Below are 27,968 nucleotides of genomic sequence, written 5' to 3' on the forward strand. Positions count from 1 at the left end.
AGCGAGGGTAAACATCAGCCGAGTGGCTGGGGAAGCTCTTCCTTAGGCTTTGGACCGATAGTGGAAAACCTAGACAGACCCGGGCAGTGTTCTAAGCTGTGCTTCATTTGAATGGAATATCTGTCATAAAATAAGAGGTGGCAGGGCCCCAGAAGTGGACCCAAGACAACCGCTTTCGGGGACGGGGGCAAAATTCGGCTCCATTTTCTTTGGTTACCTTGGTAAGAGTTGGACCCATGCTACGCCAGCACTTTCCACACCCTGCTTATCCTTGCAAGTACTCCAGGCCCTGCCATCCTTCCTCCCAGGTATTGTGCGTGAGTGGGGGTCGGTAATGTGGACGTGTACAGTGGGCAAGGAAGCTGTTCTTTGTGCCATCACGTTTTTTTTTTAATTAAAAAATTCTTTTATTCGTTCTTTCTGAATTCCGTATATGTTCTGATCACATTCACTCCTTCCCCCACAACTCTCCGGATATACCTGCGTAGTTGAATGGGTTCCTGTGTTCCGCCTGGCCCGTGGTCAGGACAACTTTCTCTCATCTTCAGTCCTGCCGCAGCTTATAAAATAATCATTCAGAGGCTTAATATTAATTACTAATTGCATGGCCTGTGGCAGGCTTCTTTCTAGCTAGTTCTTATAACTTAACCCATTTGTATTAATCTGTATGTCGCCATATGGCCATTGCTTACCCGGTATTTTCACATCTTGCTTCCCCTGGAGGCAGCTGGCGTCTCTCTACACAACGCCTTTCTCTTTCTTGTCTCTCTCCGATTTCCTGCCTGCCTCTAAGCTGCCTTGCCATAGGCCAAAGCAGCTTATTTTGTAACCAATGGGAACAACATGTATTCACAGCGTACAGAAAGACATCCCCCAGCATACCTCCCTTCCTTTTGTGTTCTTATTTCTTTGCTTGTTTGTTTATTGTAGTTTTTTAAAACAGGGTTCCTCTCTGTAGCCCTGGCTGTCCTGGATCTCACTTTGTAGATCAGGCTGGCCTTGAACTCATGTAGATGTGCCCGACTCTGCTTCCCAAGTGCTGGGACTAAAGACATGGGCGTTTTTGTTTATTGTTATTAAATTCATCAAGACCAATTTGTGCTGCCCAAATGGGTGTGTGGGCTTCCGCTGGAGTATGGCTGATTTACCAGAGGCTATACTTTTTGAGAAAACTGACCATCCCTCTACCAGCTAGCAGTTGCCAATAGCTCCATGCCTAGGGGTGAGATTCTATGCCCTCTTCATGCTGGGATTTGGTCTTGGGTTTGTACGGGTCTTACACATGCTGGCACAACCACACTGAGTTTGAGTGTGCAGCTGCCCTGCTGTGTTCAGAAGACTTCCTCGGAGTCATCCTCCACCTGTGGAGCTTACACTCCTTCTGCTCCCTCTTCCACAGTGATCCCCTAGCCTTGGGAGGAGGGAGCGTGGTATGGATGTTCCGTTGAGGGCTGAGCGTTTCATTGCCTCTTATTTTATGCATGTTGGCCAGTTGTGGATCTTTGCTAAACGCCATCCATTGCAAATAGAAGCTTCTCTGATGAGGGTTGAGAGATGCATTCATTTATAACGCGAAGTCCCCAGGCCTCGATTTAATGCCGTATCCACTTAGCAGAATCACAGTCGTAGGCTCTCCTTTGGGGCCTGTGACCTGCCTGTTGGGCTTGTGGTGCCAGATGTGGATTTCAGCTTGCAGAGCAGGACTTAAATCCAAGCAGAAAGTGGTTGGTTACTCCCATGATGTTTGTGCCACTACTGTACCAGTGGGTATACCCTGTTTCACAGCTGAGTGAGATTGGTGATTACTTTTTCCCTCTGATTGTGTAGATACCACCTTCCAGCACTGTGAACGCTAGCCAGCAGGAACGAAGCTTCCGGGTTAATACCAGCTTGATTTCTCCCTGTTATTTGGTTGAAGTATGTGGTGTCTTCTGCAGTAGGGTCAGGTTCTGCAGGGTAACCAGGAGCATTGGCAATAGTCTGTAATGTTGTGGGGGGCGTGTCTTTGGGACCTCACTGGCCAACAGCTCCAAAAGAGGTAACCCATTCCTGGCAGTGGGCATTTGATAATGTAACAGGGAAGGTTAAATTAGGGTGGGCGAGGTAGGGCAGGGTAGAGGAGGGAATATGGAGAGGAATAGATAATAACACTAAAGACCTTTCGGAAAAGTCATACGGTAGCCTACTGGTATAGAAGCTTTTACACACACACACACACACACACACACACACACACACACACACAGAGAGAGAGAGACAGAGAGACAGAGAGACAGAGACAGAGACAGAGAGAGAGAAGCTAAAATGGAGTTACCAGTAATGGGGCAACCACATAAGCTCTCTGACTGGTCTGAGCTCACTACACAGACTAGGATGGCTAGCCAGGGAGCCCGGGACCCACTTGTTTTTACTTCCGCAAGGCTAGGATTACAAGTGTGAGCCACTATGCCAAACTTAAGAAAAAAAGAACAAAAACAAAAACTGAGGGTTCTGGGAATTAAACTGTGATTTTTACTGACCTAGCTCTCCACTTTTTCCCAGTATTTTATTAGGAAGCAATGATCAGACCTACAGGAAAATGGAAGGAACCCATGGGAACATCTGGACGCACACCCCCAATGTGGTTTCTACAACCATGGACATTTTAGCGTACTTGTTTGACCCAGATCCCCTCTTTACCCTTGTGTGTGCATTTGGGAGTGCATGGTAGATGTTGGGTACCCAGGCGCTGAGTGTGGGTGACATGACAGTTCTGTGTGGAGCCCTTCGGGAATTCTTCTCATGATACTCTAGATGTCATCCAGGAGCCTGCTGAGTGGAACGATGGGACTTCATCGTTTTGGGGTCCCTGCCTCCAGGAGGTCTTTTATGTTACTTCAAGACCAACCCTCACACAGAATCCATTATTCAATTAGTGCCCTTGTCTGGACCAAGAGAGCAGCAGTCTTTGGGCTTTTTGAAATCTTTTGCCCAAAACATTGGTCTCACCCAGCTTGTACCAGTTTTCTAACCCAGAGATGCTTGATGACATTTGGCACATTTTAGTTATCACTGTGTGTGTGTGGGGGGGAATTTGGGGGAGCAGGAGAGCTACTGGCAGCTACTGAGTAGAGACCAGGAATACTGCTAAGCATCCCATAATATGCCACATAACAGCATCTCCTAAGAGAAAAAGGCATCTGAGCCAAAAGAAATGTGAGTTTGACCAAGGTTAAGAGATTGACAAACTTTTTTTGACTTAGAAAAAAATTTCCTGAGAGGGGGAAAAAAATCATGCCATGAAGTGGGCTTTTAAGAGCTCGGTGGACCCTTAAGTTCTCACCTCTCCACTGTTTACCTGGTTTCTGCTAGGTTCATGTTGATGCTCCAGGAAGTGCCTTATTTAAAATAAACTGCTTTTTAAAATGTTTCAAGGTCAGTGATGTCCAGCACCAAGTGAGTTAATGTGAAAAAATAGCATTGTTCATGCCCACTGGCTTCTTGCAGTGTGTCTTAGTGTTATGTAACTCGGGAAAACAGAAGACGGTGCTTGGCGATTGCAGCAATCGGTAAAGCCGGATCCACTGGATAGCTGTGCTCCAGAGTGTGCCCTGCGGGTGGACAGAGATGTGGTGTGTGGGAGGATGCCTGTATCTTGGTAGTTGTTCTGAGTAGAATACTGCAGAGAGCCTGTAGAAAGAGGGACGTTACTCTTCACACACGTTTACGTTGGCTGTGTGATGATTGGCTTTCCTAGCTCTTATCCAAGATGGTGTGTGTGAGTGTGTGTGTGTGTGTGTGTGTGTGTGTGTGTGTGTGTATAGGTACACCTGTAAGCATGCACCTGTGGAGGCCAGAGGTCAAATGAAGGAATGTGTCCCTCTTCAGGAGCTGTCCACTTGTGTTTGAGACAGTCTCTCATTGGGACCTGTGGCTTGTTGATCAGGAGAGGCTGGCTGGCCGGTGAGCCCCAGGGATCTTCCCGTCTCTGCCACCCGAGTATTGTGATTACGAGCATGCCGCCACACCTGGATTCTTTTTTTTTTTTTTTTTTTTTTTTTTTTTTGGTTTTTCGAGACAGGGTTTCTCTGTGTAGCTTTGTGCCTTTCCTGGAACTCATTCTGTAGACCAGGCTGGCCTCGAACTCGCAGAGATCCGCCTGCCTCTGCCTCCCGAGTGCTGGGATTAAAGGCGTGTGCCGCCACCGCCACCGCCGCCGCCGCCACCACCACCACCACCACCACCCCCCGGCCACACCTGGATTCTTACCTGGGGACCTCATGCCTACCTAGCAAGCAGTTTTCCAGCTGAGCTCTCTACCCATCCTTAGGGGATGCATTTGGATTAATGCTTGATTACTTAATCTATGTTTCCCTGGTATTTAAGGAAAGGATATTTAGATTGGCGTGGAGAATGTAAATCAGGGCTGGATGGGGCCCTTGTCCTGAGGGAGAATGAAGGAAGCCAGTGGGGGAAAAGGGTCATATTGGCTAAGTCATTTCTTGTTTAGTTGATTCAGGGAGCACACGGCGGGAAAGACTGGCTGCTGGCTTGGATTGAGGAGAAGCGGGCTTAATTGCCAGATGAGTGGCTTTGTCTCATGACTGTTATTAAGGCAAAGGGATCCCCCACTTGCATTGGGAAGATTAAGAGAATGGAAGGGGGTCACAGACATTTTCTGTGCAGTGCAAATGCTGAGTGCTTCTATTCCTCTGATGGAAAAAAAACATTTGGGGCTGGGTGTGGCAGTTACCTGAGGCCCTAGTGCCCGAGGTGTGGGTGCTGGGAATCTAACCTGGCTCAGCAGGCAAAGTAGATAGTGCTCCATCCGGCTCCTCCCATCAGAAGTTTAGATATTACCCAAATAGGAAGACTTAAAAAAAATAAAAGGGGGACCTGACTCCATCTGCTTCAAAGATGCTCCCACAGTTCCCCACACATTCCAGTCATCCTTCAGCCCTGAAGAGCATAAATGCCCCCCAATTTACATATGCCCCCAAGCAGCTTTCTATAGGACCCCAGGCAAGAAAGTGGGCAAGACTTAAGGGTTCAGAGGCAGACTGCCTGCATCCTATTGGTGTTGTTGGTTGGTCTTTGGTCTTTTGAGGGGCCCCTTACCAAGCTTTCAAATAAATCAGACACAGAGGCTTATTCTTAATTATAAATGCCCGGCCTTAGCTCGGCTTGTTTCTAGCCTGCTTTTCTTAACTTGAAATTAGCTCATTTATCTTTGGCCTCTGGGCTTTCCCTTTTCTCTTCCTGTATACCTTTCTTTGTTTCTTACTCTGTGTCTGGCTGTGTAGCTGGGTGGCTGACCCCTGGAGTCCTCCTTCTCTCTCCTTTCCTTTCTCCCAGTTTTTCCTTCTACTTCTCCTCTCTGCTTGCCAGCCCTGCCTATCCTTTCTCCTGCCTCACCACTGGCTGTTCAGCTCTTTATTAGACCCTCAGGTGTTCTAGACAGGCGCAGTAACACACCTTCACAGAGTTAAACAAATGCAACATAAACAAAAGTAAGACACCTTAAAATAATATGCCCTAACATATTGAGATATATCACTTCCCAGTCATGAGCTGAGCAGATCACGAACCTTTCCAAGCCTCAGTTTATTCATCTACACAGTTGGAACGAGAGTAGTACCCATCTCCTAGGGTGTTAACATTTTTGCAATCCTGAGGTCAGGACCTGAAACACAGTTAAGCACTCTGTGTTTGCTAAACGAGGCTGTCTGTGTGTATTCTTACGACAGCTATTACCACACTCGCCGCTACCTGCATCTTGGTTCCAGAAGTCCTTTCCCCTGAAAGCTCAACACCTAAAATGCATAATATTGATGAGACTCCATGGTCCAGGTACGGCATTCTTGGTAGATACGGAAGAAATGAAGGAAACCCCATTGAGAAAGCATTAGGGGGTAGTTAGCGCCAGGATATTGGGTAATCACACCTAGAGTTGAGGCAAGTTCCCATAGCAACTGCTTGCTCAGCACCAGCTGGAACAAGGTTGGCAAGTCGTTCCTCCAGGCAGGCAGGCAGGCAAAACACCCATATGCATAAAACAGAATTAAAAGAAATCTTTACAATTCTGAAGTAAGCGTCAGTGAGCAGGAAGAAGGGTGGACAGTGAGGCAGTGTGCGGAGGGATGGGACCCAGTGTTTCTCTCGAGTCCCTTTATGTGAGGAATTGCCCTGGACAGAGTCCCAGGCTCCGGCTCTGAAGTGTGCACAGCTGATCCACACGGACCGTCCCTTATTGATGAAGGTTGAAACTCTGGGTAAAGCTTTGTGCTCGACATCGTGGCCTCTGAGGCTTTGGGCCGGCTCTTCAGTATAGCTTGTGGCTTTGATATGGCCAGTACGACGGGAGTGTTTCTGATGGATCCCTCAGCCCTGAAGACAGTTTTGGTCTGGGGAGGTGGGGAGCTGCTTGTTCTTCAGCTTGGGTCCGTTCCTGGATAACTGGTGGACCCAAATTTATTTTGAGAAACACTCCTGACTGTAGAGAACAGGACAGAGTTCTGTATTCTTGCCCCTGCTGCTTCCCAGGACCCAGTCCCAATCCTCACTCTTTATAAAGAGCACACACCCAACTGTTCTCGGTGGGGAGTCGGGTTTTGTGTGCACCACTGACTCCTAAGGAGAAAGCCGAAGAAGACTATTTCTTAGCTAGATATAAGGCACAGTGAAAGTTGGAGCGGACAGGTCAACTAAAGTGTCTGCGCTATGACAGGAAGTGGTGATGCTGGTGTGGAGCTGGGACAGCTGTTCTCCTCTTCTATTCCCCAGAGCAACCTACCAGCTGTGAAGAATAAGGCCTCCTCGGGGAGCAGGAGAGGTCAAGTTGAGATTGGAGAATGGATGACCATTGTTGGAGAATTTAAGTAACCGGAATCTCATGCACATCACTCCAGAAATAAAGGCATCACTTGGGTCTTCAAAGTGACCGTGCGTTGATTATGATTACTTTTGTTGATTTTTTTTCCCCCCATGAATTAAAAACTCCGGTGCTTCAGCTGCTGTGTGGGTGAAACAGGTGTCTGTAGACTTGCTTTGGAAATGGAGTCGCATTTGGGGAAATGCATCCCAAATTTGAAACAACTGTGCTGCTTTGGAAGGAAACCCATGCAGGAGATTTGTGGTTGTTTGCACAAAAGGATATTTGAGCAGAAGGAAATCTGGATGCGGGAATTGGATTCAGTCATAACAAAATAAAACCGAAGCCTGCGTGGCCCTGCCCTGCCGCAGAGCGTCTGTGTATGTTTGCTGTGTGTCTTTCTCTTCCTCTGAACTCTTGTGGTGCAGTATGTCCCTGGTCAGTGCACTTAACTTAATTATCATAGAAAAAAAATTAAGAGTTGACTGACGAGATATGGGGGAGGGGAACCATGATCAGAATGTAGTGTATAAAAAAAAGGGTAGTTTCTTTTCCTTTATGTCGATTTATTTCTTTTTATTTTATGTGCATCTGTGTTTTGCCTGCATGTATGTCTGTATGAGGGCGTCAGGTCCCCTGTAACCGGAGTTAGACAGTTGTGAGCTGCCATGTGGGTGCTGGGAATTGGACCCAGGTCCTCTGGAAGAGCGGTACGTTCTCTTAACCACCGAGTCACCTCTACAACCCTGAAAAATGATACCTCAAAAAGAAAAAAAAGGTCGTTTGTATGCTGAACTGTCTGGTGTCGCCAGCTGCTTCTCCATAGCCTCGGTTTCCCTGTTTTGCAGGGAATTCAGGCTATCCCCCAAGCACACCCTCCTTCTAGTTGGTTGTAACGATCCAATCTAATAATTTCTTATGATAGTTGACAGGGCTGCTATTATTTTATTTTGGAGTGAAATAAGAACATTTCTGTTACTTTAGGAAGGAATAGAACAGAAAATAATTGGAACCCAGGATTAAAGATGTAACTTGAAATCTTTAATTCCAGTTCTGTTTTCTAGTAAATAGTCTTTGCCCTATTGGGATAATTCTCTTTATGCGTTTTATGCTGCCTTTAAAGTTACAAAATCTTATGTGTAAAAAAGTTTTTAATAAACAAATAGCGCAAGCGCTTCCGTTTCGTGGGGCACATTTTTACTCTGCCTTCCTTTGAAAAGGTCCCTTGCTGTCACTTTCTCATAATGACTCAAAGGGAGGTGTATTTTTGTTAGGAACTTGGATGCTCAGTCGAAATCATTCTTTGTTCATCTTTGTCTGTGTTTGGTGTGTGTGTGTGTGTGTGTGTGTGTGTGTGTGTGTGTATGCATGGGTGTGCATGGGTGTGCACATGTGCATGTGTAGCCCTTAGAGGACAACTGTGGGTCCTGTTAGAGACAGGCTCGGGTGTTCACCCCGGTGCACACCAGGCACCTCCCATCTCACTGCAGATGAACACTGAGATGCTCATAGGTACATGCTACAGCATCAACTTTCTGTGGATGCTGGGGATCCAAACAGGCTTGAACAGCAGGGGCTTTACTCACAAAGCCACCTCTCCAGCCCTACATAGGAATCTGAATAGATAAAGCCTTATAGAGGTACGATGTGTTGTTAATGGCATATGTAGATCTAGTTTGGCACTTTAATATAACAGAGGCTTGGTAACTGTTGACTGAATGAATGAAGAGAAAGCTAGTGATTGTAGAGAAAGATATAATTAGTGTGTGTGTGTGTGTGTGTGTGTGTGTGTGTGTGTGTGCGCGCATGCGTGTGTGCACACACCCTTGCATATATACAAAGTGGTGCAGTGGGTTATACTATTGATACAATACCTACGGCTCACTGTGTGATAATGTAGCATGAGGTGTTTATCTGACTGATCATGTCTTATGGCGTTTTGAGAGTCAGCACAGTCTACCCGAAGTGCTCAAGCCTAGAGATGGAACTGTGACTTTAAACTCAGGTGGAAAGAGCCCAGCCGTTCTTTTAACTTCTGAGTATGAACAGAACTTTGTAGGACTGTACCACGGATGTTCCTGAGCCCTGAAAGGAATGAAGGGAAGCATCCAGTCATGTAAGGATGTGTGGTATATGAACCCACTGACAGAGATAGAAGTAATGGACAGCTGATGGTTCCCAGAGAAGCAGAAGGAAGACCCATGGCTGTTTAGGACGGGTGGTGGTGGTGGTAACTGAATGCTGTCAACATTCCCCCAGGTTTTGAATCTTTTTCCAAAATTATGTGGTTGTACAGCCCCGTGAGTACCCAGCTCAGTATTGTAACTTTGTAGGATAGATTTGTCTGATGTCAATTACTCTGCAGAGAGACCGCTGAGAACTGTGTGAGCATTGGCGTTGTAGATGGAAGGTAAGGACAGGTCTTAGGGTTCACTGTGGCTGCCATAGCAAAATACCACACTGGAGGCTTGAACAGCAGGGATTTGTGTTCACATAGTTCTACTAGAAGTCCAAGATCAGCGTGGCACAGGGATTGGTTTCTTTCCAGGTCTGTCTCCTTGGCTTGTAGGTGGCTGCCTTCTCCCATGTCATCAAGCGGTCTCTTTGTAGACACAGATCCCTCATGTCTTTATGTGTTCACATACTGCCAGTCAGATTGGATGGGGACCCACCTCAATGGTCTCATTTTAACCTAACCTCTTTAAAAGTTCCAGTCTGCAAATACAGTCACATTTTTGGTAGCGGGGACTAGGATTTCAATGCCTGCAAACTTTCCTTGGGTTGGGGGGCGGGGCACCATTCCATTAGTCATCCCACTATTACAGTAGTCATCTGGCTACTTGGGGACCCGATGCAGGGAAAGCTGTATGGCCCCTGGTTTGGCAGCAGTGAGGCAGGGTGGAGGGTAGCATGCCAGGCAACAGTGAGGATGTGGTACTCGAGCCATTCTGGAGCGCAGGGGGTTGGAGGCGGGTGGGACATGGGACCGAGGGTGACATCATCAAAGCAGAAGAGGCCAAATCTATGCCTGGAAGTCTGGGGAAAAGACTGATGGAAGAGGCTGGAAAGGTGGGGTCAGATGCCCGAGATGAATGGGCAAACAGGAAGTAAGAGGGTTGGAGACTTGGCGAAGTAAGCGCAAGGCTTGGGACAGGAGTGTCGGAGAGGATGTCATCGTCCGAAGCCCTCTCAGTACCTTCGCAGAGAATGGGGACGTTTGGTGAAGGGACCCGGAGCCCCATTGCTCACAGTTTCTAAGTCTCACTGGTTCGGTTTCAGGTGCTGTATTAGTTTCCAAGCAGAGCGATGTCTGTGGTTCTCTTCTGGGCAGACTCTTTGAACCAGTCATTACGTCCCATGTTAAGAGAAGAGTATTTTAGACTAATTAACCACAGAGTCTCCGAAGAGATTGTTCTTTTTTTTTTTTTTTTTTCAGGACCCTGAACCAGAGGTTAGAGAGAGACAGATGTGCTTACTCATCATTTGTGTTGGCTCAGATTGTACAGATGTTACAGCTGGCTGGCTGCTGGGCCGATGGATGGCGAGTTTCCTGATAATTATTATTTTGTGGTTTACCTTATTTAGAATCATTAGACTATGGGCGTGGGTGTTACTTTTTGGTTCCAGAAGATTTTGCTCAGATATTGAACTTAGAGTTGTGCTTCCTGCATACGTCGTTTTGACTTGTAAGCATCTAAACCCCTCGGCCGGCCAGAGCTTGCCAGAGCTTCGTTGGGAAGCTCTGTAGAATGCCTGTCACTCAGACATTGGGAAGGAATGGCCTTGGAGTGGCCTCCTCACTAACTACTGTCTAGCTTTCTCAGATACAGTGGTGAGGATGGCAGGAAGGAGGTTTTCCTATTTGCTGCTGGTATCTTCCAGAAAGACTTTGGGAGACTTCCCAAGAACCTAGCCCCCTGGGTCACTGTGGAGAATGTGTGAGTGGGTGGGAAGGGAGGGGGCGACAGAAAGGCAGGAAGGAGACCCAGAGACCAGAACAAGAGAGGGATGTTTGCATGCTGTGTCTTCTGGTGGATATTTGTGGATCATTTGAATGAATGACTCATTTAAGAAGCTGAATTCTGTATGTGTGCACACGTGTGTGTTACGCACACATGCATGTTTGTGCATTTGCAGGTTCCCCGGGTGAGCCAGAGGACATCCTCAGGTGCCTTCTACTTTATTTTCCAGAGTCTCTCATTAGCCTGGAACTCATCAAGGAGGCTGGACTGGCTGCTTAGCAAGTCCCAGGGATCCTTCTGTCTCAAATTTCCCAGCACTGGGACTACAAACCTGCACTGACTTCTTAAAGTGACTTTTATTTTAAATACGATCCCTGGGGATTAGATCCTTCTATTCTGCCCTTTAACAGTTGAGCTCACCTTCCCAGCCCCAAAACTCTTGCCTTCTGAGAACTTGACAGAGGAGTTCTTGAGCCTGGAGTTTTAGTCCCTTCCCTTTTGGAACGCACTGATGACCACACGGCCAGTGTAGTTTAAGTGTAACCCAGGCTTTGAGTTGGCTTCCGGGACTTTTCTACTGAGGAAATCATTTTTTAATCCAAGGCCATTAGGGAAGGGATAATCTTGAAAGTTCATCACATGGTCTTTTAGGGAAAGTGTATAATTAGTATATTATGTAAGGCTGTGTAGCACACAGCTCCAATGTTTGGCACTTAAGGACCACTGGCTAGGCCACATCTGTCTCATTTTCAGTGGATCTTGGACCAGCTGCGTGGCATCCATCCCAGCCTGCTTCTGACTGGTAGAACGCCACCACTGCTTCTGGTCTCGGTGCCTTTCAGCCTGAGTGGATGAGGGTGGACAGTACAGCTCTTTCAGAAAACATTGTGGGTAGCTTATGAATCTTTCCGAGGGTCACTGCATTATAAACGCCGCATCCACTGCTTACCTCAGGATAAGTCACCTGTGCTTTGGCGTTTGGCTGGTGCTGCTGAGAGCGGTACCTTGACTTCTTAGGTGCTTTTTTTGTGTGCTTGAATGGTTCCCTGAAGCATTTTAAAATTTTAGATTAAAAATTTTAAGCTCTCGCCGGGCGGTGGTGGCACACGCCTTTAATCCCAGCACTTGGGAGGCAGAGCCATGCGGATCTCTGTGAGTTCGAGGCCAGCCTGGTCTCCAAAGCGAGTTCCAGGAAAGGCGCAAAGCTACACAGAGAAACCCTGTCTCGAAAAAAAAAAAAAAAAAACCAAAAAAAAAAAAAAATTAAGCTCTCGAGGACTTTCTTTATACATTCTCGCTCTCTCTCTCTCTTTTTTAAAACAGTGTTTCTCTGTGTAGCCCTAGCTGTCCTGGAACTCACTTTGTAGACCAGGCTGGTCTTGAACTCACAGAGATCCACCTACTCCTGACTATCCAGTGCGCCATATACCCCGGCTATTTGTGCATATTTTTGAGTGTAGTGTATTCTAGTCCATGTGAGTCCATGTGTTTATTGTATGGCGATAAGGTCAGGGTGATTAAAACTCTCACCTGTGGGGCTGGAGACACTCAGTGCTTAGGAAAACTTGCTGTTCTTTCAGAGGACCCGACCCAAGCTTGGTTCCCAGAATCTGTATCGGGTGGCTCCTTGGGAATCCCCTACACACAGCAGACACTCACACAGACACATACACACATGCATATAAATAAAATAAAGCTTCACAGAAAATCCCACTTTCACTACCTCAGAGCTTTGTGAAGTGTTTTGATTCCCATGTGGTGTAGTAATTGCATGTTTATGAGCATATGGTGCGGTATTTCACTGCGTGTACACAGGGTATATGGAACAAATCGTGGCCACTGTAACGTGGGCACAGTTAGGTCATGCGACCGTGACATACTAGCATGTTATAAAACTTGTGCTAGGGGCTCACCCGAAATCACAGCGCATAGAATGTCTGCTGTGGGGGCTGGAGAGATGGCTCTTCTTCCAGAGGTCCCGAGTTCGATTCCCAGCAACCACATGGTGGCTCACAACCATCCATAATGAGATCTGGTGCCCTCTTCTGGTGTTCAGGTACATGCAAGCAAGCAGAACACTGTGTATAGATAATAAGTAAATAAATCTTTAAAGAAAAAAAAAAAAGAATGTCTGCTATGACATTTGGTCTCTATATAAAGCTTCTTCTGGAGTAAGGTCTCCCAGGTTGACAGTTAATGTTTGTGTACTTATCATCTACTGTTTTTAAAGTATGCCACTAAAAGGACTAAGAACTTTGGTCATGGTTTATGTAAATGCACTGGGGGCATTCCTTTATTATTCAGTACCTGTGCTATAAATTGTTTATAGAGAAGTGCCCTGCCCACTTTCCTGTGTAAGTAAGAACCTGGTTTCCATGGTTGCCCTGGTTGTGAGGAAGTCGCATGAAACTCAGTGGTTCGAGTGTGGTAATTACGTTGGCCTGCCTGACTGGCATTTTTTATATCCTCTTTCACGCAGTATGTCTCTGGGAGACGTTCCAGTGTTGGTGGGGGACAAAGAGTTAAGTATACACAGATTCCACAGACGCTCGTCCAGCCTGGCTTGCCTGCCTCACACCATCGCAGGTGCCTGGGGTTCAGCGGCGGTGGACAGGCTGGTGAGGTCCTGTGTGTCCCTGTAGCTGCAGCCTAGGAAGTAGAGAATACTTGAGTCTTCTCTTGGGTATCTGGAAGTTGTGCTCTCAGAGAAAGCATAAGCCTCATGCACGCATGGCCTCCCTGTCCATTTAGGGTTGGCTTCTGATTCTGTTTGTTTATGGAGGAAATGGCTGGACCAAATACAGCTCCTGAGGCTTGGGGAGTGGTTGATGGGAGTGCCTGAGATGGGGAGATAAGAGGTCTGGAGTGACAGTGGACTCTGGGAGGCCCTAGATGCAAATGGCTTTCAGTAGTAGACCTCCTAAGGGGGATGGCGGATGCAGGGCCCATCAACAGCAACTCTGGGCTAGGTCTGCCCTGTCAAGATGCCACAGCCTGGGTGGCATAAGTGACAAATTTCTATTGGCTTACAGTGCTGGAGGGTGGAACCCCAATGTCAGGGTGTGGTCCTGCTTGCTTGCTTCTGCACGTCTCTCCTTCATTTGTTGATGGCCGGCCATCTTCTCCCTTTTGCTCATGGGAGCTTTCCATTGTGTGTCTGTATCCTTAAACTCCTCGTACAAGACCTACTGGGATCCGGCCCGCTCTGGGGATGTCATTGACAACTTGATGTTAATACAGTTTGAAAGTCCCTGTCTCCCTAGTGCAGCTACATTCTCAGGTAGGAGTTTAGGGATGGACAGAGTTCAATCTCTTGGGGATGATTGTGACATTTTGGGGTGTCTCTTTTCTTGGCCTGTAACCTTGGCCATGAAAACTGTATGCGGAGAGTTTAGAGGCCCAGTAGTAGAAGACAGTATTTATTGCGAAGTGTAAATTATTTTGAGAGTTGATGTGTAGGAGATAGAGATATAGACAGTAAGCAGTATAGACTCTCACTTTGTACGTGAGATAGATGGTGGGTTGCTGGAGTCGGGTACAGGTGTAATTTCCTAGCTGTGGGTGTCGAGATTGTGTGTAGAATGAAGGAAGCTGCCGAGGAACTCTGGAATTGAGAATATAGTGGGTCTGGGGGTACACCAGATGCCATGGGTACCCAAGGGGCATAGCAGAAGTCACAAGTGTCTGACAGACAGGGAAGGAGCATAGGCCAGGAATGTCTGTCTGGCGGCACTTAAGAAGGACCAACGTTATATGAGGAATGTGTAGATCTAATGGATGCGAGTGGGAATCTTGCTTTGAGGCGAAGACTAGAAAGGTCGTGACCTAGCTCGCGGCTGCTTCTTCAGGTCTACAGTGGGTAAGGTAGGTGGGAACACGCACAGTGTAACAGATACACCTCAGAATGAGGACAGTGCTCCTGTCCCGAGGGAGCTCTTGGCCAGTAAGGACATGCCAGTCAGTTCCCTACAGACCTTGATCTAGAATATTTAAAAGTACAGAAGCCACTATGGGCCAAATCCAGTTTCTGTGCCATTTAAGAACCACAGATTTGAAGGGGAAATAAAAAATTCTGACCCTCATTCTAAAAACCAAAGACCAGTCTCTTCCCTCTTAAATGCTATTTTACTCTTATGTGTTGCACAATTTGTTAGAAGGTCTTATCAATAAAAACAAACCCAGAGCCAGGTATTGGGGTGAATGCTGAAAGATCAGAGAAACAGAACAAGCCACAGCTTCCTCACCTTACCAACTTCTCAGATGATCTTGTTTCCTCAAACTGGAAGCCTCTGAATCCTCATCCGAATGAATCTCAGCTGAACTACTGCTAAAAACTAAAAGCTTAAAAAGGCTCTAGTGCCTGGTCCTCACGCCTTATATACCTTTCTGCTTCCTGCCATCACTTCCTGGGATTAAAGGTGTGTGTCACCATGCCTGGCTGTTTCCAGTGTGGCTTTGAACTCACAGAGATCCAGACGGATCTCTGCCTCCAGAATGCTAGGATTAAAGGTGTGTGTGCCACCATTTTCTGGCCTCTATGTCTATCTAGTGGCTGTTCTGTTCTCTGACCCCAGATAAGTTTATTAGGGTACACAATATATTAGGGAATATAATATCACTACACTTACATGCACAGTTTCCCCACTAAAGTAATAATATGAATGATATTTATGCCCCCTTCCCTAAAAAAAGACATTTCAGTGAAGTGGGCAGGGTCAGTCATCAGTTTTCAGTTGTGGGGTTTTGGGAGTGTGTGTTTTGCTAAACAAAAAATTAGAAATTTTTTTCCCCTGAACACCTAATATGGAGTATTTCAAGAAGTGTTAATCTTACGGGCACCTTGAATAAATGAAAGCTGCTTGGTAAAAATGGGAAAGGTAGTTAACTACTCATTCTTATTCAGCCTTCTAGTCTGTCAAAGCCAGTCGGTAAGCTCCTCCCCAGCGAGACTCTGACCCACAGGCTGCCTGGGATTACAGGCTTGAATCAGAAATCAACGAACTTGAGTTATTTCCCGTTCAGGGTCTGTGTGGGGCGCTGTGTGTGCATGTGCGTGCGTGCGTGCGTGCATGGTCAGTATTTCACTGGAAGCTTCGTCGAGTGAAGAGGCCTGTGATACACTTGGGATGCTGCTCTGTGGCCTGGGCTTATGTATGACCTGACAATGGTGCCTTCGTTTGTGGTGGAGGAAGAGAATTCCCAGCAGTTGTCCAAACACCGTGTTCCACACTAGAAGGGAGGTGTGTAAGGTTGTGCAAGAGGGATGGGAGAAGGTCTGGAATAGACTAAAGCTGGGGGGTGGGGGGATTACAGCCCCTTTCACCATCATTGGAACCATTTAAAAAGTGTTTCTGTGGAAGGAATACTAGATGTTAGAAAAGAGCACAGGAGACTGGGAGTGTAGCTTAGTGATAGAGTATGGACCTAAAATGCGTGAGGTCCTGGGTACTCTCTCTCTCTCTCTCTCTCTCTCTCTCTCTCTCTCTCTCTCTCTCTCTCTCCCTCTCTCCCTCTCTCTCTCCCTCTCTCTCTCCACACATAAGGTGAATGGACTGAGGTAGGTAGGTAGTTGAGGCAGGCCTGGTGTTTCTTGACGCCTGAGTCCCTTCCCCCCTCAAGGTATGCTGTGACCACAGACATGAGTCCTGTCCACTGTCTGCCCAGTGAAGGCCGGCTTCCTTGCTGTAGCTTACAAAGCCCTTCTCAGGGGCCTCAGCCCCCAGCTCTTCCTTTGTAACTTTTCCTCTCCGCCTCTGGTCACCCAGGCCCGGTGGACAGCCACTCGCTCCCATCTCCTCTGATCCCCTCTCCAGCTTCCCTTGCTCACCCCTGCCCGTGGACCCCTGCTGAGGTGGTGGCTCTCTTCCTCAGTGCTGAATGAGCGTGGTGGGCTCATGACCAGGCTACACGGGGACTCTGTGTGTGTGTGTGTGTGTGTGTGCGCGTGCGCGCGCGCGTGTGCGAGTGGCTGACGGCAGGTGTTTCAGACTTTCATGAGAAAAATTGTGGGTGTTACATGCAGGTTTTTATTGTGCTCAGAGTGCCTACAAAGAACACTTAAGCCAGGTGGTGGTGGTGGCGGCGGCGGCGGCGGCGGCAGCAGCAGCAGCACATGCCTTTAACCCCAGCACTTGGAAGGCAGAGCCAGGCTGATCTCTGTGAGTTCGAGGCCAGCCTGGTCTTCAGAGAGAGATCCAGGACAGGCACCAAAATAACACAGAGAAACCCTGTCTCGAAAAAACCAAAAAAAGAAAAAAGAAAAAAAAAAACAAACCACTTAAGATAGCGACAAAGATCGGAGCCCCAGCCATGGTCTGTAAGTCTGAAAATGGATACCCCGTGTCTTTGTGGTTTTGTCACATCAGCGTGTTCTTGTCTGTTCTTGACAGGTTAGCAGGCCCCGGATGTTTGTGGGATTTCAGAGGCTGCATTAGTCAGCAGACCCTGCTCTTCTTCCAGGTGCTGGTGGTGAGATGTGGTGAAGGCCCTGTTCTGCTCCTTAAGTCTTCCCTTCTGCTGTCCCCATGCCTCTCTGGACCCTCAGCTCCTGGGGGCGGGGGTGGGCGTGGCTGCCTTGAATTCTAACCCAGCCCCATACTACGTTTACGCCTTGTGTGGAATGTCCAGGTTGTAAGAACTACCAAATAGAAATCTTTCCTCTCCAGTGCTCTACAGCTGGTGTGATGACAAGGAATAAAATCTTATCTCCCTGACCTTGTAAGATTTCTATGCAAAAGTTTTAATCCTCCCCTCCTAGTGAAACCTAACCTTTGTTTACGTGGAGGTCCATGGCTGTGTTTTAGGAATTTGATGGCCTGGAGCAGTGACCCTTTTCCTGTTGGAACAGTGACCCCTTTCCTCTTCTTTCATTTCTTACGTACCATTTCTTTTCAGCCAGCATAAACCCATGACGTCTGTAAATGTAAATGTCATGTGTTTATCAATGTGGATAGCTCTTTGGGGATGATGTATTCAGCCCTTGGGCCACAGGGCCGCAGGTTGGACATGTCTAGAACATGGCTCACCTTCATGCATACACCCCAACCCTGCACATGGCTGGCTCATTCTTATGCACAGATCCCATCCCTGCACAGATCCCTCACCTTCATGCATACACCCTACCTCTGCACAGGCTGGCTCACCTTCAGGCAGATACCCCACCCCTGCACATGGCTGGCTCATTCATATGCACAGATGTCATCCCTGCACATGGCTGGCTCACCTTCAGGCAGACACTCTTACCAGACTCCTATCATTCAAACACCTTCAAGCTCTCCCTCCACTGCAGTTGGAATCTTGTTCCTTTTCCTCTCCTGCATTTCTGCCTTTGTGGGATCTAAGCCGTCCTTTCATGGCGAGGGAACTGGAAAGTGAACAGATATGGAAGGCAACTTCAGGCATTGGTGGGAAAGGGAAGGGGATGGATTGTCATGACCAAGGAGGGTAAGTAGAGAGGCGTGGAAATGTGGGTGGCATAAGAATGCCAAGACCCCAGGGCGCATGTAATCTAAGGGAGGGAGGGGCAGGGCACAGGGATCAGCCCATCTCTGGAGTTACGTGGAGGACCAGGAGCCTGCTGGGGTCCTCAGCATTTGTTGACACCAAGCTTGCACATCACCGCCAGTCCCTTGTGGTCATTTCTTCAGTTTCTCCTATTGCATACTGGGAACACTATGTCTGCATACCTTAAATTCGGTCAGGAAATTGCCTTGCATGATCATGAGTTGTAGACTGTCGGGTTTTCAGGATGCCAAGTGCTTCACATTTTGGAGCTCTTAGGATGAACTTGCTGCTTCTTCCTGCTGAGAACTCCTTCCGTCTGTTGTCATCCGTGTAGACACTGTATAGTCAGCAGCTTTGTGCCTGGAAATGGCGGATTAATAGCCTTCGCGTCGAGACTCACTTCTTCAGACAGGTTTGATGATTTAAGGCATTCTGTGATCTGTATCTAAAACAAATCTGCTGGCTGTGGATCCACCCTGTGAGTTTCATTTGAAAGGAGGAACCTCAGCACATTCTGCAAGGAGCTCCCTGCTTCCATCACCACAATGGCTTTTTCCTTTACAGTGGAAAAATACAATTGATCCTTCCCGCAGGCCCATAAATGCCCTTAAGTAAATCAGGAATGCAGCCATGTTGGGGCGTGTTCTTTTTAGCCTTGCAAAATCTTTATCAGTGTGGCAATTGGCTAAGGAGGAAGAGCAGGTGGCCGTAATAACTTGGGAGATACTCTCTTCTTTGCAGATTACACGTTGGCCATTTAAGGTTCTGGTCTTCCGAGCATTAAAGCTGGCGCTTCCCAACATTTCAGACCCCGCCAGGGCTTCTCAAGAGGCAAACCATTTGGAACTCTGCCTTCAGTTACAAAAAAAGGAAAAGTGAACGCATGAGGGCTGTTTTGTTCCCAAGAATTATGACAGAGCCCTCCAGCTCTGTGGCCTTTTATTCTGATGGGGAAGAAATGAGCCCATTGTCAATTACTGTGTAGAATAATATTTTAGTGCCAGCTCCTCGCAGAGTGCTGTTAAGAACAGGGAGGGAGCCACAGAGTGTCCTTCGGAACTGTTGCCCAGGCCACAGGGTGTGCATTTGCAGGCGGCTGCAGGGCCTGTTCCAAGTCGGGGAGCACTGTATTCCCCCAGGAATAAACAGAGAATCTAAAATAAACCCATGCTTAGGTGAACTAATAAAGCACCAGGTGAAAAGTTCTTTTGATTGGTGAAGGGCATAGGGAACAAAAGCCCTGTCTGTCTGTCTGTCCCCTCTGCTGCTGCTTGGAGAGCTCTGCCCTCCCCTTGTCAATCATCCAGAAGGTGATATCTTATCTAAGGGTTTATCCTAACAAAGGACCTTAACGTCTGAATAGATACCTCATACCAGGTATTCCAGTGGACTGGGGGGTTTTGCACACTGAGTGCCAGAGGGGATTTAATGGAAACATTGGCTTACCAGGGGCTCCCCTGAAGATCCTAGTGTAGAGGCCGGGCTGGGCTACATAGTGAGGCAGGAAGGAATGAAGGAATGAATGAAGGATTTAGCAGAAATAAAAAAAAAAAAAAGCTGTCGCAAGAGTGGCTACCCTCTTCCTTAGTTTTATCCAGAAAATTGTCAAAATAATGACAGCCAAGTGCTAAGGCACATGAGGGAGGCGAGTGCAGGGTTAAGATGAGGTTTGCTGAGAAATGACCGATCTGGTCTCCCAGATTGGGAAGGCCAACAGCTAAGGACTGCCATGGGGTCAGGGGTCCTCCCATCGGCCAGCAGAAGTGGGAAGGGGCGAAGCGGGGGCTGTGTGTAGACTCTGGGGCTCCTAACCTCATCAGAAGTCACTCTGATGGGTCCCTCTATGAAGACATTCAGACTCTGGTTTTTTGTTTGTTTGTTTTTGTTTTTGTTTTGTTTTGGTTTTTTTTGAGACAGGGTTTCTCTATGTAGCTTTGGTGCCTGTCCTGGATCTCACTCTGTAGACCAGGTTGGCCTCGAACTCACAGCCTCCACCTGTGCTGGGATTAAAGGCGTGTATCACCACTGCCCCGCTAGACTCTGTCTTAAGAGACAAGATAAGAGCCACTGCTCCCTTCTCCATGTTTTTTTTTTTCCTGTTCCCAGCAATCCCTTAATCTGTAGACTTTTGAACACGGGCTGCGATGAATGCAGAGGAATGAATGTTCTCAGGAGCACAGTATTCCAGGGGGCAACTGTCTGGGTTCAGATCTTCCGCCGTTTTCCAGTTAATATGGACACGCCGTGCCTCAGTTTCCTCTTCTGCATAAAAGGGATAGCACCTATTTTACACTGTTGTTGAGCTGTTCCTTGACCTCTGTGTCAGTCACTGTGGCCCTCAGCAGCATCTTGTCCTCATATCTCGCCCACCCCCACCCCCCTACATTCTTTCAGCTGTTTGCAGACCTTGCAAAAGCATGCTAGGTTTCCTGTGGAGGCACGGAGAGGTTGCAGGGTACTTACTGGTTTGCAGGGATATCAAATGGCCTGTACCTCTGAGGCTCAGGTTTTCAGCATGGTAAAGGGGTGCTGACACCACCCCTCACACATTTTGTCAGCAGACCCAAGCCATAGTATGAAGAAGTGCTCACAGCGTGGAGGGAGCATCAGGTGAGCGGTGTGGGAAGGACAGAAGCAGGGCGCTGTGTAGATGCCCTGGGCGTGCTGATCCTCTAGGCTCCATGTTGCCTACAGGAGGTTCGAACCCCCTGCCTGACAAGAGCTGGTAAAAGCCTTGCCATGTCGTACTTGACACGGTGAGTTTTATATACGTCCTTATGCAACAGTTGTGAGATATATCCCACTTTCTAGTTCCAAATTAAAATTTACCAATGATAGTCATGTGGCCTTGTTTTCAGATTTTGAATCTGTGATGGGCTGACTGTCTGGTATTTGTCCAGATTCTGAATGTTTGACTTTGTTTTGTAAATCGTGGGGCCTTACGCAGAGGTTTCTTGGAAGCCGTACCCGTCTGGTTTTGTGGGTCCTTTTATTTTCCTCATGGTATCCAGCCCATGAGTTTGCAGTGATAGATGCTGGACACTGTTTGTTAAGCGCACTGGTTTAGTGTTGAACCGTGAAAGCAAGCAGGCCGGGACTCCCTTGGACATAACTGACATTTGTTGGACATCTGCTGTGTTCTAGAAAGCAACTTTCTTCTTTTAGTGTTGTTCTGTGGGAGAGGGATACTCATGCTACCCAGTGACCATTGAGGACAGTCCCAGGCTAAAGGAAACTTCATTTATGTATTAAACAAGGCCATGGCCCCGAGCACCATCAGAGGGCGCAGTCCACATCATAATCAGGAGGCCTGCCTGCTTGGATGTTGGTTAAACAGGTTCAGCATGCTGGTCATATTTCAGAATGTGTTGGATAGCAGAGGTTTGAATTAGGGATTGTTAGTGGATAGCATGCATTCCAAATATTTCTAAATCCAGACAAGTCCAAAATCTGAAATAATTCTTGTTCCAGGCATTGTAGATAAGGGGCTCTTGGCCTATATCAGAAGGGATAGAGAGTTTATCTAGGGATGGAAGGTTGGTATTGAAATTTAGGAGGTGTTTGGCAGGAACACTTGAATGGCAATATTCTGAGTGGCATGCCCGGTAGGAACATTTAAACCAGCTTCAAGCAAGATGGGTGATTCCCCATTTCTTCTTTTTTTTTTTCTTTTCCTTTTAAGTTTTAGAAATTTACTGTAGATTCGTTGGAGAGAGAGAGAGTGAGCAAGAGAAGGAGAGAGAATGTTCAGACAGATAGTGTGCAGAGCCCCTGTATTGTAGGAGAGATCCCAAGAAATTGGCTGCTGCTGAACCTCAGTGCCTTAGGAGTTAATAAGGAGGTCAGGAGCTGGATGGTGGTGGGCACGCCTTTAATCCCAGCACTGTGAAGGTAGAGGCAGGTGGATCTCTGTGAGTCCAGCCTGATCTACAGAGTGAGTTCCAGGACAGCCAAGGTGACATAGAAAAACTGTCCAAAAACCAAAACCAAACAAAGAAGGGGGCAGAGCCCAGAAGAAAGGGAGAAACAGGAGATAGAGCAGGTCCTGTTTCCCGTGCCTGAGGAAGGTACAAGGGGAAAATCAGGTAAAGCTACAGCAGGAAAAACATAGCATTGGTCCAGGTACTCACCCTGTGTGGGACTCCTGACCTGACACATGAGGCATGATGGGAATATCGGGTGTCTTTGAGAATGATGGAGCCCTTCTCAGGGAGCTAGAGTCTTAGAAACTCAGGTCCTTGTCTTGTGAATGAATTCTAATGAATGAAATTCATGGACTGCAAAGGGTACATTTTGGAGAGAAGTTTATCAAAGGTTAAGACCGGGGAGGGAGCACACAGGACTCCAGTAAAGCAGGCTGTGTCCCAGGAAGTAGGTGCTTAAGACGTCCCATCTCTGTTGCTTGCTCGGTTTCTGCCTGCTTTCACAGTGTACTCGGAGGCAGAGTCTGGTAAAAGGGCAGGCCCAATAAAAATGAGAATGATTAACGCAGGACCAGGAAGGGAGGGATAGGAAATGGATGTCCTGAGACAGATGGTAGCTCTGCGTTTCCTGGCAGCCAGGACAGAAAGGGGCCAGGATGACGTGTGCTTTCCCTGCCTTCTGCTCCGCCGCACTGGAAATGGGTGCCGAGGAGGGGTCCACTGAGCAGGACACACCCTTGGGCCACCAGTCATGAAAACCTTTTAACCTCATGAGTGAATGAAATTATCTTCTAGCTCAGTAGTTCTCAACCTTCCTAATGCTGCCACCCTTTAATACAGTTCCTCATGGGGTGGTGACCCCCCCCCCAGCCATAACATTATTTTCATTGCTACTTCATAACTGTCATTTTGCTACTTTTATGAATTGGAATATAAATATCCGCAGGATTGTCCAACCTCAAGGGGGTTGCCACCCACAGGTTGAGAACCACCACTCTAGCTGAAGATGATGATGGTAGTGTTGGGCAGTGGTCTGTGAAGATTGTAGTATTGGCAGTGGCTTGGACGAAGTCAGAATGAAGACTGTGTGTGAAGACTGGGGGCACATGCTTGTGGGAGATAATCCCCAGCTGAGGGAGCTTCTCAAGGTGGTGAATGATTGCTTCTGTGCACAGACCTGCAAGGACAGTCTCCAGACCCGTGCGTGCCCTTGCCTCCCCACCCATGACGCCGAACTCACCTGTTATGAGCAGAATTGAAACATACTTAGTCAAGTACTTACTTAGCCTGTACAAAGCCCTGGGCTCAACCCCCAGCATCAAAATGGAATCCTGTTCTCTGAGGATACTTTTTTTCATGGAAGGCTTGATTCCCCCCCCCCCCCCCCCAACATCCCAACTCTTTCTTCTGGAAGAGAAAGCAAACCCAGAACAAACAACAGACCAAACAGAAAATCCCCAACTTTTTTGGGGAGTGATGGTGCTTGCTTCTCTGTGGAACTTGAGGAAGACGTCCCCTCTCTATGCATCTCACTGTTAGAGCAGTTAATGGAGTTGGAGGGCGAAAGAAACTCCTTACAGGGGCAGAAAGGAGATAGCTGATTCTAGAAGAAGTTGGTGCGGACCCGGCCTCACAGCAGGGAGGGCACATTTCTTGTAGATGAAATTTCAGTGTGTAACTTGACACAGCCAACCGAGGGAGGGAATGGAGCAAAGAGATGGGGCTCAGCGGACCCCAACATTCTCCGTGTCAGGGGGTGTCCCAAGTGTTGTTACCACCATTCATACACTCATCCTGACCAGCTGTGTGTCACTGTGGGTGATGTCGTCCTCAGGGCCTGGGAACGGCTGGCCTGAGAACAAGGCCCTGGCAAGCTGCTGCTTCTCAATGAGGGTTTTGTTCTACGGGTTTCATTTGCATTTTGGTGTGTGGAGTGCCTGGTTATGGAAAGAGCCGCTCTTTGTTTTGGGTAACGAGGGCTGAGGTTTCCAATCAGCGTTTCTGGCTTCGTTCTGTGTCAAGTGTCATTGGAGTAGCGAGGAACCGCTGCTCTTCCTCTGCCGCCGTTTGTTCCTGGGAGCGGATCAGGGCTCTGCACACCCCTCAGGGGACAGACTGCATGCAGAAGGACAGGCAGCAGGGGAGAAAGCAGGCCATGTTCACACATGGAAATGCCATCCCCGAGCTGTGTGCCTTCACAGTCGAGGTCAGATCGAGGCGCCTTCTCCAGCGCCCTCCTTGGGGGATGGAGTGGCTTGCCCTTGTTTCCACCATGAACCAAGACCAGGAAAGGGCCTTTCTTTCTTGTTCCTTTGTGCCAGGCTAGGTGCTCACGGAAAAGTGAGTCAATTATTCATGAGAAATGAGATTTGAAAGCAATTCATATGGAAGCAGATGGTTAGAAACCATTAATTGAGCTCCTCACCTTGATCAGGTTACCCGCAAGGTTGGAAGCAAGAGCCCAGCGTTGGTAACAGCGTTCCTTGGTGGGTGTCTGTGTATCCACTTAACTTCTGGCCTATTTTAATCTTCTGGTGACATCTTCACCCACATCAGAGACTCCATTCAGCTCACTAAGGGTCAGGAGAGTCTATTTTCTGGCCTGGTTGGCAACCTAACATTCTGTTTTCCTTTCTCTAATTTTTTTTTTTAAGCTCAGATGATTAATTTTGAAATAAGATTGGGAATCTAGTTTCGTTTCGTTTCCTTCCTTCCTTCCTTCCTTCCTTCCTTCCTTCCTTCCTTCCTTCCTTCCTTCCTTCCTTCCTTCCACCCTCCCTCCCTCCCTCCCTCCCTCCCTCCATTATTGAAAGCCCATCTTAACATGTTCCTGTTACGTGAGGGGCGGTACTTATGTTTTGGAGAACTATGGTTACAGTCTGATTTAGAACACCAGTGTGCACCTTATTTTAATTACAAGCACCTCTCTGGAAGTTACTTGGCTTTGTAACCCCCACGTGGAAGACATGCCCAGAACCAGTGAGCACACACAACTGAACTTTGAACTATCTGGCAAAAACTATGTGTGATTAATAGACCACACTTTTCTCCTGGCAAATTTTGGCTCCAATTTTAACATCAAAATGTCTCCCTTCCAAAAAGTTGAAATAAATAAAATTAGGATGAAAATATAATAGTGAACGTTTTATCTGGTGGCTGTTGCTGTTTTCCTGGTGCTCAGCCTTTGTGGGCGGGCCCAAAGTCATGTGATTTAGTTTTCAAGCCACAGTGAGGTTTGAAGGTGCTGCCTCTCTCATAGAGGGCGTGCGTGCGTGCGTGCGTCCTACAGTGGCCCTGGAGTCACAAACACTGAGCACCTGCGAGGATACTTCCATGGTAAACTGAAGGCGATGGACATGAGACTGCCCCTCACATGTGTCTTTGTTGTGATGGTGGCCGATGATTGGTTGAAGTGTTAGCTCGTCTCAAGTTAATTATTAAATACTTCACATACAATGTGTGTTATACACATGTCTCAAATATGGATGCTTCTCACTTGGCTCACTTCTAATACACACAAATCTCAAATATTTAAAAAAGTAAAGGTTCCCAGGTACAACACAATTCAAATTCCACTTACATCAGTATGTGTAGTGTCGTGTGTCAGAGTGTGAAACACACCGACTTTTCTAGCACTTCATAAGTCAGAGGCACTTGGATCTGTGACCAATCACAGCGCTTCTTACAAAGCCTCTCTGGGATTGATTACTGCACGTATTCCTGGTTCACATGCAGGAAATGAAATCCATCATTGTGTGGCCCTCTCCGTCTAGCAGAGATACATCACCATGACATTTACCAAAACGGCAGGAAGTGTAGCGGACTGGTGGCTTATCCCATCCAAGACAAAGTGGAGCTTGAGGCCACAAGGCTCACCACCTCAGCCAACCCAGCTGTCTTACTCACCCCCACCTGACTTACCCCCATCTTCCACATTGCCTGGTCCTTGTGTACAAGATGAGCTTTACCAGGTGCACTCACCGCGTCTGCACAGAGCTCCTTTTCCTCCTCCTCTGGCTTGGCATCTATGTATGAGTCCTAAGGGTCCACACCTGCTTTTGTAAGGCAATTCTTTTTAACTGGTACTATGGGCATCTCACAGTGTGCGGTGGACAGTGAAGGCAGATGTGTGCCTCTCCCCCAGCCCCCACCCCCAGGCAGAAACAGACAAAGCTCAGGAAAGAGTGCCGCCAGGGAGGTCAAACTCCTGTGGAGTTCCAGAAGAAAGAGCAACTGACCATGGGCGTGTTGGCAGTGTGGCCACTGGAGAGAGTGAAGCTGGGTGGTGGTGGTGGTGGTGAAAGTTGCCATGTCTATACAAACAAGGAGAATGGCTGAGAAGGAAAGAATAAGGTGTCCTAATGGTGAAATTATTAAGGCCACTCCACGTAGTTAAAAGGGAGGTTTATTTTGTGGGGTAACTCACAAGTGAAGGGATAGGTTACAGGGTCTGGGAAAAGTGTAGCACAGTCCAGCGGTGTTCTCTGGAGAACTCTGCTCGGTCTACCTCCAGCATCCAGGGCCTAGGTAGGAACCAAGAGAGCCTGCGCATCCGGATCTCAGGTCTTCAGGGTCCTCTCTCGGCTCCGCCTTGTAGGTGTGACAGTTACTGAAGCCTCAATGGGGGTTGGAACTTCCAGGTCAAAGCTGGAATGGCTACCCACTACAGTGTCCTAGAGACTGTGGTGAAGGAACGCACAGAGTCTGTTCCCAGCATAAAAAGTACAAGGGATGAGACAGATGCCTGTTGAAAGTCATGGCAGACAGTGCTGTTCACGGCAGTTAAAAGGTGTCTGACCTCAGTGTTGTCAGTGTGGGTCCATGAAGAGATCATAACACGGCAGGACGGATGAGCAAGTAGTTGTAGCATGGCATAACTGTGTAAGTGGAGTATTAGTATACTGTAGTATGAATGGGCCTTAAAAGGATGGTACAGCGCTAAGAAACCAGGGGCTGGATTGATGGACCATGCTTAAGTGAGCTTGAGGCACAATTCTGAGTACCAGAATTCAGCATCCATGTAATAAGCTGGGCATCCCACATAAGCCTATACAGCCAGTTCCAAGTGAGGGGCAGAGGGAGGGGGATCATTGAGGTTTCCCGGCTTCCAGCCTAGCTGAGAAAGTTGAAGCCCTCAGCTTCAGGGAGGAGACCTTGCCTCCAAAGATAGGCAGGGAGAAACAGAGGAGGAACAAGTGTGTGCACAGGAGCATGTACTTGCACACATATTTTTATATATACTCTGACAGACACCTACGCCACACACACATGCATAAGTCAGTCAGCCTGTAAAAAACAGGACGAAGGGTCTGGAGATATGGCTCAGTGTTTAGGAACAGTTGTCTCTCTTGCGGAGGACCCAGGTTCAGTTCCTAGAACGCACTGGTTGGCTCACAGTCACTTATAACTTGAGTTCTGAAGGCTCCACAGGCCCTGTAGGCATGGCACACATTTGACGCACATACTCAGGTGCAGACAAAACACTCACATAAAAGAAATCTAAGAAAATTAAAGAAACAAAAACCTCACGAAACCGCACACTGAAAGGTCACACACTTTAAGGTCATTTGTATGAAATATCTAGATTGGGTACATTCATAGAGACAGAACGAAGAGTAGAGGTTGCCGAAGGCCGAGGGAGCAAAGCATAGCAGTGTATGGATGGGCACAAGGTTTCCTGCCAAGGTGATAGACCATCGGAATGAGATATAGAGGCTGTAGCACATTGGG

General features: G+C 47.7%; 1 protein-coding gene across 5 annotated transcripts in view; it reads left to right on the forward strand.

Annotated features, from left to right (window-relative positions):
• The window catches only part of Nedd4l (NEDD4 like E3 ubiquitin protein ligase), a 337,346-nt gene that overhangs the window by 26,258 nt on the left and 283,120 nt on the right, over nucleotides 1-27,968 (forward strand). The gene's annotated exons all lie outside the window — the stretch shown is intronic.

This window comes from Peromyscus maniculatus, chromosome 19 (genome assembly GCF_049852395.1).
Source record: "Peromyscus maniculatus bairdii isolate BWxNUB_F1_BW_parent chromosome 19, HU_Pman_BW_mat_3.1, whole genome shotgun sequence".
NCBI classification, from domain to species: Eukaryota; Metazoa; Chordata; class Mammalia; order Rodentia; family Cricetidae; genus Peromyscus; species Peromyscus maniculatus.